Source organism: Macrotis lagotis, chromosome 1 (genome assembly GCF_037893015.1).
Source record: "Macrotis lagotis isolate mMagLag1 chromosome 1, bilby.v1.9.chrom.fasta, whole genome shotgun sequence".
NCBI classification, from domain to species: Eukaryota; Metazoa; Chordata; class Mammalia; order Peramelemorphia; family Peramelidae; genus Macrotis; species Macrotis lagotis.
Window position 1 is genome coordinate 71,387,089 of NC_133658.1, and position 14,350 is coordinate 71,401,438.

Consider the following 14,350-nt stretch of genomic DNA (forward strand, 5'->3'; position numbering starts at 1 on the left):
AGCACTCAAAAGTGTGCCATTGTTAGAGCCATCTAGGTGGTGCAAAGGACAGAGCACTGGCCCTGGAGTCAGGAGTACCTGAGTTCAAATGTGACCTCAGAAATTTAATAATTACTTAACTGTGCTACGTTGGGCAAGTTACTTAATCTCATAACTTATAAAAAACAAACAAAAAGGAATAATGCCAGTAACCTACATGTAATCAACTCATAGCAAAGGCAAAATTTTGGATGTAAAAGCAACAATGTCATTACAAAATATGTGTTTCTTAAACCTGAATGACATTCCTCTATCTGTGTATGAGGTAAAGATAGGAAGAATGGACAGACTCCCAAAGTAAAATAATAGCAATTAGTAAGCATATGCATAGAGTACATGAATGGTAAAAGAGACATATCTTACTTCATACATTCTTCCACTGGATTCTGAGGATGTGTTCCTTTCAACTATGGATTTCTACAATCATTCTCTTTCAAACTCCTTTGTGTCTCTCAGTTTCCCTGCTTATATGATTGTGAATAAGACTCTGGAAGAAAGTCTGTCTGTGTGCTATGTTATCTCTAGGACATCTTGTTTACTATCAGATGACTTAGAGTGATTCCTATCAGAATTTGTCTGCAGTTTTTCCTAATCTTTAACTACTTACTAGGTGGAGTATTTTTTGCTTCATGGCTATAGACCATGATAAAGGAGAAGGGAAAGAAAGAGAAATTATTTTTCTCTACTCAAGGTTCTTCCTCTACAACTTATACAACCTTGGTTATTCCTAGTTCATCAGAATTTAACTATTAGCCCATGCATAATTTTTTTCTCAACTAATCCCTTTGATTTATTCTTCCTTCTATGAGTTAATTGATCACACATTACAAAGGGATCAGAATAGAGACTCTTATTGTTTACAAATTAAAATTGTGTAATTTGTGACTATATTCTGTGATTATGGAATTAGAAGTGAGGGAAAAATCACTAATCACTTTCTTATATTGACGATGATAGAATTTGGGCTCCAAGAGAATTTCAATCCTTCATCAACATATAACCTTCAGGTACAAACAGGAATTATAAAAATAATAATAATAAAATTTTAAATCTGATCTTAAAAATTTTGAGGGTTAAATATGTGCAAGTCCTTAGAAAGAGAAACAAAAAGCAATGTGTAAAATCTGAACAATCTGAATTTCTCTTCACTTCTAATGTCTATAATTTTCCCCTTTTTTAATTAGAACTTAATGCATGTTTAGAAGTGTGGGAAATGTCTTGAGGAGAGGAAGGAGGAAGAGTTTGTTAATGAAGATGTTAATGATAATTACATGTTTGACAATAATCCTTAAAAAGGGAATGATGCTGATGGTAATGAAGATAAAAAATGATGGTAAAGATGAAGGAAATAAGTGTGATGGGACAAGGATACTGTTGAAAAATAGCAATATGAGAATTCCCATTATTGTTATGGATATGCAGAATATAAGATTTTTTTACCATTTTCAATATTAGTTGTGTTTTCTGTTTTCATCTTACTCTATACTCCATCCTCTTGTCCTATCTTTTTTCTTCCTTATATGTTTCAAGTTATATTCATTTCTATTTTTCCATTTTATTAAACTTTTTTGAAACTATAATGTTCTGTCATTCCCCAACTGACAAAAGGTCAAAGAAAATGAACAGTTTTCCAATGAAGAAATCAAAACAATTTATAGACATAAAAATAAAATATATCATTTTTCATAATAAAAATGCAAATTAACACATCCTTGACATACCATTTTGTAACTATCATATTGGCTAAAATGACTAAATGAGACAGCAACAGATGATGGAAGATATGTGAGAAAATGGAACACATTCACTATTGGTAGAAATATAAATGAATCTAATCATTTTGAAGAACAATTAGAAATTATGCCCAAAGAGTTATGAAACCACTTATATTATTTGATCCAACAGTACTTCTATTAGGTCTGTTTCCCAAAATGATTAGGGAGAAAGGAAAAGAACTTATTATATGTTTCAAAATATTTATAGTAGCTCTCTCTGTGGTGGTAGTGAATTGTAAAGTATAGAAATTTCTGTCAATAGAGGAATGGCTAAAAAAGTTGTATATGATCATGATGTGATTTTAGAAATATATGGAAAGACATAAGCAATAATGAAGAGGAAAATGAGGAAAACCAAGAGAATGTCATACACAGTAATAGCAATATTGTTTTAAGAACAATTTTGAGGGAAAAAGTCATTTTGACTATTATAAATATCCAAATTAATTACAAATGACCTATGATGTAATATACATTCTCTGCATCCAGAGGGAAAAAATGGAATTTTGTTTAGTATGGATTTACATATGTACACATACTTATCTATCATACATACATACATATAAATGTGCATGAAGGCAACAAATAGTATTCATCTCTAGAGTAGGGGGACAGAAAAAGAAAGTTACATGATAACTTTATTATATATTGAAAAGGAAAAGCAGAGGCGAAGCCAAGATGATGTGGCTTGAAGGCAGGAATTAAGAGAAACTCATTCTCCAAAAAACTCCAAAATCCATCAAATTATGACCCTAGTCAACATTTAGAGGGGCATAACCCACAGAAAGACTGAGTGATACAATTTTCCAATGCAATGAAGTTCCACAGGAAAAGTCTGTTTCACCAGGACCAGGGGTTAGAAAGAGCCCCAGCCCCAGCACAATGCACCTGGGCCCGGCACCTGGGTCTGTGGCAGAGGGGTCGGTTTCCAGAATTCTTGGCCTAGGGATAAGTGGGGACAGCTCAAAGGGGTGGTGAAAGAACTCTGAAGCACCAGAGTGGAATGCCAGTCTCAGAGCAGCCTTGTGGTGAGAACTTGCAAAGGGAAGCAGTGGAGCCACCTAACACTTTAAGAGCTGTCAGTCCATAGAAAGGGGATCAGGGAAGACTGCAGTGGTCTCTCTGCTCTCACTGGAGCAGGACCCAGATACAACTCGCAGTTTGGGTTCCTATACCAGCAGAGCCGAGCAAGGACTCTCCTCACATCTCCAGGGCAGAGGGGAGGGACTGTGGCTGTCAGCATCCCAGAGCACAGGAAAGAGAGCAGAGTCTCACACAAGACCTTGGAGGAATTAAAGTCCCTGTGGATTGTCCCCCAAACCCCCCAAAGACTTGAAAGTGCAGTAAAAAAATAGGCTGAGAAAATGAGCAAACAAGAAAATGATTTTGGTCCTATGGAAGATTCAGAAAATGATAAAATCGAAGCTTCTAATTCAAAAACCTTCAAGAGAACCAGAAAATGGACTCAGGCTATGGATGAGCTCAGAAAAAAACTTTGAAAGGAATTAAGGGAGATATAGGAAAAAATTGGAAGGAGCGATGAGAGTAGTGCAGATAAATCATGAAAACCAAGTCAACAACTTGGTGAAAGAAATGCAAAAAAAAAAAAAATACTGAAGAAAATAATTTGTTAAAAGCCAGTTTAGGCCAAATGGAAAAAAAAGAAACCCAAAAGGCAAATGAGGAGACGAATGCATTAAAAAGCATAATTGGCCAGCTGTAAAGAATAGTTAGGGCCCTAGATTCTAACCCTATTTCTGCCACCAAGTTATAAAACGAATTTAAGGCTTATGTAATTATCTTAATTTCTCTGAGTCTTTATTTCCTCCTCTGCAAACAGGAAAGAATTGGTTGATAGAACTTGGGATTTTCTCTTATCATTAATGTTTCTTGTTTTAAAAATAAATGTTCCAATATTTTTCATTTTGATTATTCTTCCTGACTTCTGTTCTTCTAAGTGTTGCCCTCATTCCTCTGCCAGGACTACTTCCCCCATCACCAATAACTACTTAGGACCCCACCCCCAAACCTCAAGTTTTCCTGAAACCGATTACCTCCACACCAAAAGAAGAACCTCATGTCAGACACCTGAGACAAGGCAGAGGCTGTGATAATGAATTTTCAGATACCTAAGCATAAACCATCCTCTCCCTTTTGTAATTCTCTAATTCTCATTCTTCTCAAACCTATTCTTCCAGTATTTTAATTCAGGTCTTCCTATCTTTTCCAAGATATTTTCATTTCTTAACAAATAGACTTCTTTTCATTTTTTAGCTCTTCCACAAAAGGGACCTTTCATCTCATGGAATAGTGGATTTTCCTAGAAGATACTGCATCCTTGGTATACCTTTGCCATATGTGACTTTCCTTAAACCCTACAACACTGGTCATGCAAGCCATATATTGCTTCTTGATCTTCAGTACCATTTTCATTTCAAATTTGCCAGCAGCCTTTCAGCTCTCTTTTTGGTTTCACTTTATTTAAATTTATTTTCCAATACAGACCTTGTGACAAGTATCTACTAGTCTTTCTCCTTTCTCAATTATTAAAATACATGGATCACAGTCTTCATCTATACCCTAGGTATTGTCTCTCTACTATGACACTTAAACATTTATACCAATGTCTTCTGAAACACCCTAACTTTGCAATTTCTTCAATGTCCTATGTATTTTTTCTTCCTTTTCAGATATACATCAGGATTTCACATCCTTGATGCTCCCATCACCCACAAGTGTTCTTCAGGATGAAAAGTTCTGAAATTCTCTTACCAGATAATAACTTCCTATCATTGCATCTCTCCCTATGCCTTATCCTTTCTAAATCTGTTCTTCATCTTCACAGGGACTTAAAATCTTAATAATATTCCACTGTGTCACCCATATTCATTCCAATATCTCCCCTTCATTCAATTAGAGTTTATAGTCTTCTTTGCTTTACTAGGCACAAATTGCCCATCTCAATTCCTTAATAAATTACAATAGGAGAAATAGAAACTTTCAGTTGCCTTTTTAAGCACTCACATATGTACATGAATATAAACAAATACACACATACATATACATAAACATATATATGAAATGTCTCTTGATTCCAGTTGTTTCTGTCTACTATGCAATTTTCCTCTTAAGATTTTGAACTGTTTCACATATATAAATATATGTGTTATTTTTCTATTGTCTTTGATGCTCCTGATAAAATATAAGCTCCTTGAGAATACTGAATATTTTCTTTTATTCTTGTAACTTCATGACTTTGTACAGTGTCGAGAATATAGAGGAATCATCCTCTGAAATTTCTTGCTGGATCACCATCACAAAGGCCATCATCTCCATTCTCAACAAGAAAATTATTCTTCATCCCTGAACCTTACTGAACTTTGATAGGTCATCTCTGATCCTATCTTATTCTCTCTTGATGTCTTCAGCTAAGCCACCATTTGGGTATCACGCCTCAACTTTTTAGTTCCTTTTTAGATAGTCTTCTCTCATTACTAAATAAGCTTGCTGAGGGCAGCAACTGTCTAGCATATTTTATTTAAATTTTAGCTCAGTGTCTTTCATCTTGTAACAATTTTTGATTGATTAAAATTATTTGCTCTGATATTCTCTGTTCTCAGGTACCACTTATATTCATTCTCTGGCATTCTATACTCTCTATTTCCTATTACTTGATCCATATACATACATTGATTGTCAAAGGTCTCCACAGATTGATCTATTTCATCAATATCAGCAAATCTAAATTATCTTCAAGATGGTTTAACATGGCCAGAAACAAAAAAAAAAAGAGGAGAGACTTATTTGCGATTTATTCCTTTATCTATTTTTGGCTTACTTTGCTCAAATTACTGTTCCTCTTTGTGTTTCAGTTTCTTACTCAATAAAAATGAAAAGACCATGCTAGATTTTCTTTCAGACTATTGCCAGTGCTGAATTGTATCATTTGTCAGATGCCTGTTTGAACTGAGTAATGTAGAGAACCCATCAAGATTTTTCAGGGCTGAAGTTTCTATTTGGAAAAATAATTATCTAGTTCAGCTATGCACATTGATCAACTTAACCCAGTAATTGTCATGTTTCCAGTTGGACTTGAATATGTAGACCTAGAGAAAAATATCTCCTAAATTCTAAAAGAATACCTCTACTTTATACTAGAATATTCTTTTTTTATGTTGTTTATATAGCCTGTTATTATTGTTGCTGAAACCACCTTCAGACAGAGGAAATATACTTCACAATTCAATATAAAATGAGAACCACATTTAGTTCCTTATGTTATTATGGAGGCAAGTTTGCCAGACAAATAAGAATGAGACTCAAATTTCTACATAGTACGTTAATTAAAATGGCTAGAACTCAATAACTCTATGAATATGGTAATCAGCTGTTGCATCTGTTTTGGGAAGCAATTCATCATCCCACATCAAATTCTTTCCTGCATTTGCAAAAGGCCAAAGGTAAGTTTTTGGGGGGGGGCGGGGTGAGCGGGGGTGAGGGAAAGTGGATTTTTGTTGTTGGTGGTGTTTTGTTTTATCCTGGTACTGTATACAAGGTACCCTGATGCAATGGAAATGGAAATTTTGTTTGAAAAGCAAAAAAAAAATCTGATATAAAGTCCTGAATCTGTCACCAGCTACATAACCTTTGACGAGTCCATACCCAAAGGACCTAGGGCTTTGCATGTGCTGTCTATATAATAAGGTTTTAAACTAAGTGAAATTTAAAATGTCTCATCATGGCACAGTGTTAAGACTTTGGAATCTGAGGACTTAGTTTCAAATTATGCGCTATGGTATTTCCTATGTGTGTGACTTTAGGCAAGTCAATTTTTCTGCTGGAAATTTAAAAAGTTCTAAGATTGTATTAAAATACACCTAAGGTCCTTTTATTTCTATGTCTATGATCTTATGTCCTTTTCTTTTTTAAATCCTGTGAAAATCTCTGCTAGTTCAATTTCTTCTTCATGGACCAAGACAGGTGTTAATTTCTTTCTGTCATTTCTTATCCTACATTCCATTTTTCTTACCCACTTCTTCCTCAAAGCCCTATAGCATCCCCCCCCCAATTTGGTTCACAGATACTTCTCATTACTTACATACATTAGTAATGCAGTCACTGACCAGAAAAAAAAATGAATGGATTTCAAAAAGAAAATGAGTGTTGCTTATGTAAATGAGGTTAAGTGACAGGCAAGAAGCAAGTGTTAAAGGCAAACAGATGGTGGCAGGATTTACAGAGAGATGGACCACTTTCAAACTATGGGGTTCCCAAGGAAAACTTTCATATGTTGTGATTTTGTAAATATTTTTTTATTTATTATCAAGCATGGATTTTTTGTAGTGTATTACTTATTTATTTTAAACATCCTTTTTTTAATTTTGAGATCCAGATTCACTCTATCCCTCCCATCCATCCCCAACCCACTGTGAAGGCAAACAATATGATATCAATTACACATGTGAAATCATCCAAAACATATTTTCATATTTTCTACATCGCAAAAGAAAAAAAACAAAAATAGAAAGTGATAAAATTATTCTGCAATTTGCATTCAAATTTCTTCAGGTCTCTTATTGATGCATTGAAAATGGTGAAGTAGAAATGGCACCCCTAGAAGCGAATAGCATTTTTTATCATGAATCCTTTGCAATTATCTTGAGTCACTGTATTGATCAGAATAGCAAAGACTTTCACAATTGATTATCATTAAAACATTGCTGTTACTATACACGAGGATCTCCTCATTCTTCTCACTTCATATTCAATCAGTTCATATAGGTCTTGCTATATTTTTTCTGGAACTACACCCCCCCCCCAGTTATTTCTCATAGCACTATAGTATTCCTTCCCAATCAAATTCCACATGTTCAGTCATTTCCCAATTTATAAGCATCCCCATGATTTCCAATTCTTTGCACCACAAAAATGAGCTGCAACAAAAATTTTTGTACTGTTACCCTTTTCTTGGATCTCTAAGTTTCAGATATAATGGTATTACTGGATGAAAAGGTATGTGCAAATATATAGCTCCTTGTGCATATTTCCAGATTATTCTCCAAAATGGTTGCAATAGTTCATTGTTCAACAAAAATTCATTAATGTACCTATTTTTCCTTAGTCCCTCCATCATTTGTCAGTTCTGATAGGTGTGAGGTGGTACCCTTTCACATTTATTTTTGGTTGCTTCTTGTGTCCTTCTGTTTGAATGCCACCTTTTCCATTCAACTCTGATTTTTTTTTTATCACAAATCCTTTAAAGTTCTCTATTTCATTTAATATATTTTTTTCTCCTGAAGGATTACAATCCTACTTTTTTGGTTGAGTACGCTATCTTGATTGTAATCCTGGATCTTTTGCCTTGCATAATATCACATCCCAAGCTCTCTGCTCTTTTAACATGGAAGTTTGCTAAATGTTGGATGATGCAGACTGTGACTCCATTATTTTTGAATTGTTTCTTACTGATTGCTTGCAATATTTTCTTACTTATTAGCTATATAATCTTGAACAAGTCATATTCCTTAGTTCACTTAGTTCACTAAGACCATATATCTATTAATAGAAAAGAATTTGCATCGGTGTAAAGAATTTCCACAATAGATATATATCCTAGTACAATCAAAACATGCATTCCTCTCTCCTCAAGAAAAAATAATATATATTAAAAAACACTTTTGTTGCTTACTCTCATAGTTACTTTAATATTAAATTAAATAATTCACAAATAGTACATATTTTATTGTGATCACTAGTACATAACTAAGTTCTGTATAAATATTATTTTATTTAACACTTTAAGAACAAGAGGCCTTAATATCTGGGTTTTTTTTAACATTTCAAAAATAATATATTATTACATCTGTGTGTACCCTACCATCACCAATAAATGATAGCCCCTTTATATTTTAGTAAATGATATCATGAGTTGTTATACAACACACACACACACACACACACACACACACACACACACACACACACAAACATGCCCACATCTTTTGGTTGATAGTCAACATTGCAATACTACTTTTAACAATCCAACTGGTACTTGGATAGAAAAAAAAATCGTTCATTCAGACAATGTGTTTGTGATTTGGGAGATTGTTTCAGATCTGATGCTTCATTAATATAACTTTGGAGAACCAGACAATAATTATACAATAAAACAGACATTAACATTAAAAAATTGCAATAGAAAAAACACTCTCTGTGATATTCAAATGTTGATGAACTAGAATAGATTTCCACTCCACCATTTTTCTTTGCTTTTTCCCTGGGTGTGAATATACATTTATCACCTTTACTCCCCATTATTCCATTGATCATATCACTGGATTTTATTTCAGTACTCTTACTTATGACAAAAAGTTATAAATTTGTTTCATATTTGTGATTGGACTTAGATGACTGGTGTTTGAATCCTGGTTGAATCAATTATTATCTTGATGGTCTTGAAAATGTTATTTTATTTCTGTGAGCCTTGATTTTTTTTAATCAATAAGATGAGGAATATTTGATTCAAATGATGGTGAGTTACTTTCCAGTTCCAAATTTATTAAGAAACCTGGTTTATGAGTCATTTTAGCCATTTATGACTCTCTGTGGTTACATTTGTGGTTTTCTTGGCAAACATACTAGTGTAGTATGCAGTTTCCTTCTCCAGCTCATTTTACAGTTGAGAAACTGAGAAAAGCAGGGATAAATGAATTTCCTAGAGTTATATAACTAGTCTGATGCTTGATTTTCACATCCCCCAATTCCAAGGACAATGTTCTATACATTGTGCCACCTAGTTGCCAGAAGAAACCTTTATCAAGGATAATACAGAAACATAATATTCACACCAACTTCTTTATTTATTCTTATTTAAGGCAATGGGATTAAGTCACTTGCCCAAAGTCACATAGGTACATAATTATTAAGTGTCTGAAGCCGGATTTAAACTCAGGTCCTCCTGGTTCCAGGGCCAGTGCTTTATCCACTGTGCCACCTAGCTGCCCCTTCACATCAGCTTCTAAATGGTATGACAGACATTTGCTCATTTAATTAAGAACCTTAATTTCCTAGATTTATCTTAGTAATATAAAGTGTTTAGTTAAATATCACACAGTTAGTAATCAGTAGCAAAATTAGGATTTGAGCCAAGATTTGAAATCTAACTTTTTGTACTGTATCACACCACATTTATCTCTTGTCAATGTTTCTAGATTTATAATATCTATATTTAATGCTAAAGTTATTTCTAAAGATTGATTTAGAATTGCTGGCAATATCAGCAAATTTTTTGCTTAAAAATAAATGTTCTACTATATTATATATAGTACATGATCTATATATGTTTTACTTTTGTTTCATAATGATCTTTATTATATGAGTCCTAATAACAATAGCAAAACAATACTAACTTATTAAAAGCTCAACTTTCCACTACACATTATAATTTCTTTTTAAAATTCTGAACTTAAGACAGAAAACAAGTATTTCCATAATAAAGGAGAATACAAAAAAGGAGATTGTATGTGAACTGCAATCTATAATGTATAACATGCTTTTCCTTTCCTTTCCTTTTTTTTAAATTTGGACATTTCAGTAGAATTATTTTTCCTCTTTTTATGGTTTATTTATTTTATATTATTAAAATAATTTTGCTGTGAGAGTAAACGCCACCAGAAAGATGAGAAATATCAAGAATAGTAAGATAGAAAAATAAAGTGTACTTCAGTCTGTGTTCAGGCTCTCTCTGGATGAGTTGCCTTCTTTATCATAAGTCCACCAGAGAAGTTGCTTCAATATTTTTCCCCACAGTTGCTATCACTAGCTGTATTTCCTTCCAATATATTACTTTCCACTCTCATTTTTTTCCATTCTCTCTCTCTCTCTCCTTTCATCCTGTCCTTGAGTACCCTTTCCCATGATCCAATAATTTTTTTTTAGGTTTTTGCAAGGCAAATGGGGTTAAGTGGCTTGCCCAAGGCCACACAGCTAGGTAATTATTAAATGTCTGAGACCGGATTTGAATCCAGGTACTCCTGACTCCAGGGCCAGTGCTTTATCCACTGTGCTACCTAGCTGCGCCCCCCTTCCCCATGATCTTCCCTCTCATCTATCTTATATCTCTCCCCTCTCCCCATTTCCCCTTATCCCATCCCTTTATTCTCATTTTTTCCCAGGTAAGATAGATTTTTTATACATTATTATGTGTGTATGTTGTTTCCTATCTGATTCATTTCTGATGAAAATGAAAGCTCACTCATTCCCCCCTCACCTTCCCCCATTCCACTCTGTCATAAAAGCTTTTTCTTGACTCATATGTGAAATATCTTAGCTCTTTCTTGCTCTCCTTTCTATTCCTCCCAGTACTTTCCTTTATCACCCATTGACTCCATCTTTTTTCTATATTATACCATTATATTCAGCTCCTTCCTGTGTCTTGTCTATATATATAATCCTCCTAACTGCTCTTATTAAAGACAAAGTTCATATGAGTTTATCAGTATCTTTTTCCATTGCAGAAATACAAACTGTTCAACATCATTCAGCTCTTCGTAATTAGTCCTTCTCATCCTCTCTATCTGTGGTTCACCTGAGTCCTGTACTTGGAGATCAAACTTTCTGTCCAGCTCTTGTTGTTTAAAAATTGAAAATTTGAAAGGCCCCTGTTTCATTGAAAGTCCATCTTGTCTCCTAAAAAAGGAATGTTCAATTTTGCTGGGTAGTTGTTTCTCAGTTGTAAACCAAGATCTTTTGCCTTCTTGAATATTATATTCCAAACCCTACAAGTCCACAATGTAGATGCTTCAAGATCCTGTGTAATCCTGACTATAGAGACATGGTTTATTTCTGGCAGCTTTTAGTGTTTTTTCTTTGACTGGGGAGTTTTGGAATTTGACTTTAATATTCCTGGAAGTTTTTCTTTTGGATTTCTTTCAGGAGGTGATTGGTGAATTCCTTCAATTTCTATTTTGCCCTCTGCTTCTAGGATCTCAGGGAAATTTTGCTGTATTATTTCCTTGAATAATGAAGTCTAGGCTCTTTCCCTGGTCATGACTTTTAGGTATCCCAATAATTTTTAAATTATCTCTTCTGGATCTATTTTTGAGGTCAGTTATTTTCCAATGAGATATTTCACATTTTCTTCTAATTTGTTTTTTTTTGGTACAGTTTTATTTCTTCCTAATTTCTTGCAAAATTATTGGCTTCCTTTAGTTCCATTCTCCATTTGAAGGAGTTATTTTCTTCAGAGAGCATTTTCATCTCCCTTTACAGCTGGCCAATTATGCTTTTTTAATTTTATGGAATACTAATAATACATTAAATTCAGATACCACAATTGTTATTCCTGTGTTCAGTGATTTCCCAGTTGGTTGAACTCCTCTTTCTAGGTAGTATTCTTTTTTCACACGAAAAGTGTTAGTGAGCATAATTTGGTAAAAAGTGAAATCTTTTTCACCCCTTATTTTGACTTCTTTGAAAGTTGAAGGATATTATTAATTTACTGAAATTGATCAAATTTACAATTATCCAAATTATTGTAGTGTATCATAGATCCACTACCATTTTTTGTGCCCCCCCCCACAAGGCAAAGGGTTTAAGTGACTTGCCCAAGTTCACACAGGTAATTTTTAAGGGTCTGAGGTCAGAATTGAACTCAGGTCGTCCTGACTCCAGGGCTGCTGCTCTATCCACTGTACCACCTAGCTAAGTTTTTAAAATGTTTTTACTTCACAAGGCTATTTGAATATTATTTTCATCATTTGTTGGACTTGACCACTTTGAAACATATAAAGTAAAATTGCAATGTTATTTGAATTTTCATTTCTCTTACCATTAATGATTGAGAGTAATTTTTCAAATTGAAGTTAATAATTTGTCTTTTATTTTGAAACATATTTCTTTATAATACATATGTATTCATATGATATTTACAATAGCTATTTTTTTCTATCATCTTTCTATCTACCATATCTATCTCCTAGTATTGCGATTTAATCAGTGTAGGGAACTGCTAAAGAGAAGCAAACTCAGATCTAACCTAAAACTTATGGTGTTAGGGAGTTACATGGAGTAATGATAGGTTTAGTGAATTACCCGAAGATACACATCTAATATGCTTCAGAGCCAAAACTTGAACCAGGTCATTCTGATTTAGAGTCCTGATCTCTGTCCACTCTAATTTCTCCTTCTCCTTGGCAATATATTCCTTATTTTGTGCCAATTGTGCATATATTGCCAAGGAGAAACAGAAACTAGATCTTGAATATTAATGTCATCCAAGAGATATTTTGAAACAACATTTTGGATATTATTGCCATCCAAAAGATATTTTGAGAAATGAACTTTACTCCCTAGTCTACTATTCCTAAGCTCATTTTATCTGATTTGATTTTATATTTGAAATTACCTTCTTCTCTATCTCTTGATTAATGATTTCCCTTTAAGTCACAGTTTATGGGTAGTATATCTTCCTTGTTTTTATTATTTTTATATTTATATTCCATATTAATTTTGAAATTATTCTGGCGTATGGTATAAGATGCTAGTTTAAACTCAATTTCTGCCAAACTGACTTCTAGTTTTCCCGAAGTTCTTTTCAAATAAAATAGTTCCTCTAAAACTAAGTTGGGAATTTTGAGTGTTACGAATGAATACCTCATCACCTATTGTACCCCATATAACTGTTGCTCTATCCTATCCCTACTATACCCAAATAAATGTTGGTTTGATGCACTTATACAAGTGAAATTATTTAAATTTTATATGAGTTAGTACACACAAAGGAAAAAAGTCTTCATGTGGAACAGGTGTATTCAACATTCCAAAGCCAAATATTGGTTTAAACATAGTCTCATCAAGAAACATAACACCTGCACTATTATATTTGCATGTATAATTTTATTCTTGCTCACTGTGTATCAAATCCATCTACAGAACTCATCAATATGCCAATTTAAATTGTAGACTACTCCTGGTTTTGTTCAGTGTGGAAGCATTTTCCTGCACAAAGCTATCAGTCAAAAGTTAATTTAGGGCCCAAATTCATTTTGAAAAGGACTAAGCAGCACACAATTTTCCTGAATATCTTTAGAGGATGAACCTGGTTGTACGATGTATGAATGATTCATAAATAAAAATAAAGGATGAATTACACACACATCAGTGTGTGAAACGAATGGAGATTAGCTTGTGTATTAAAGTTATCGGCATTTATATTCCTTTGCCTTTTAGTGAGAGAAATAAATATTATCCAAGATGAAGACCTAAAGACTGTCCATTGTCTGACAGTAGCATGAGTCTCTTCTCCTTCCCCAGTGATCATTAAGCATTATTTCTTCATTTAAATGTACATTGCAATATTTCTAATTGCTATATTGAGAAAACATACCATTAGTTTGCAATATTGCATCAGAGATTCCTATTCAAGCAAAGTTTCACAATCTGGCCTTTGATTTCTTTCCAGATTTGGGATTCTGGAAGGTTTTTGGTCTGGAATATTCTACTCTTCAGATAGGTCAATTTTAGAAGATGATTAAGGT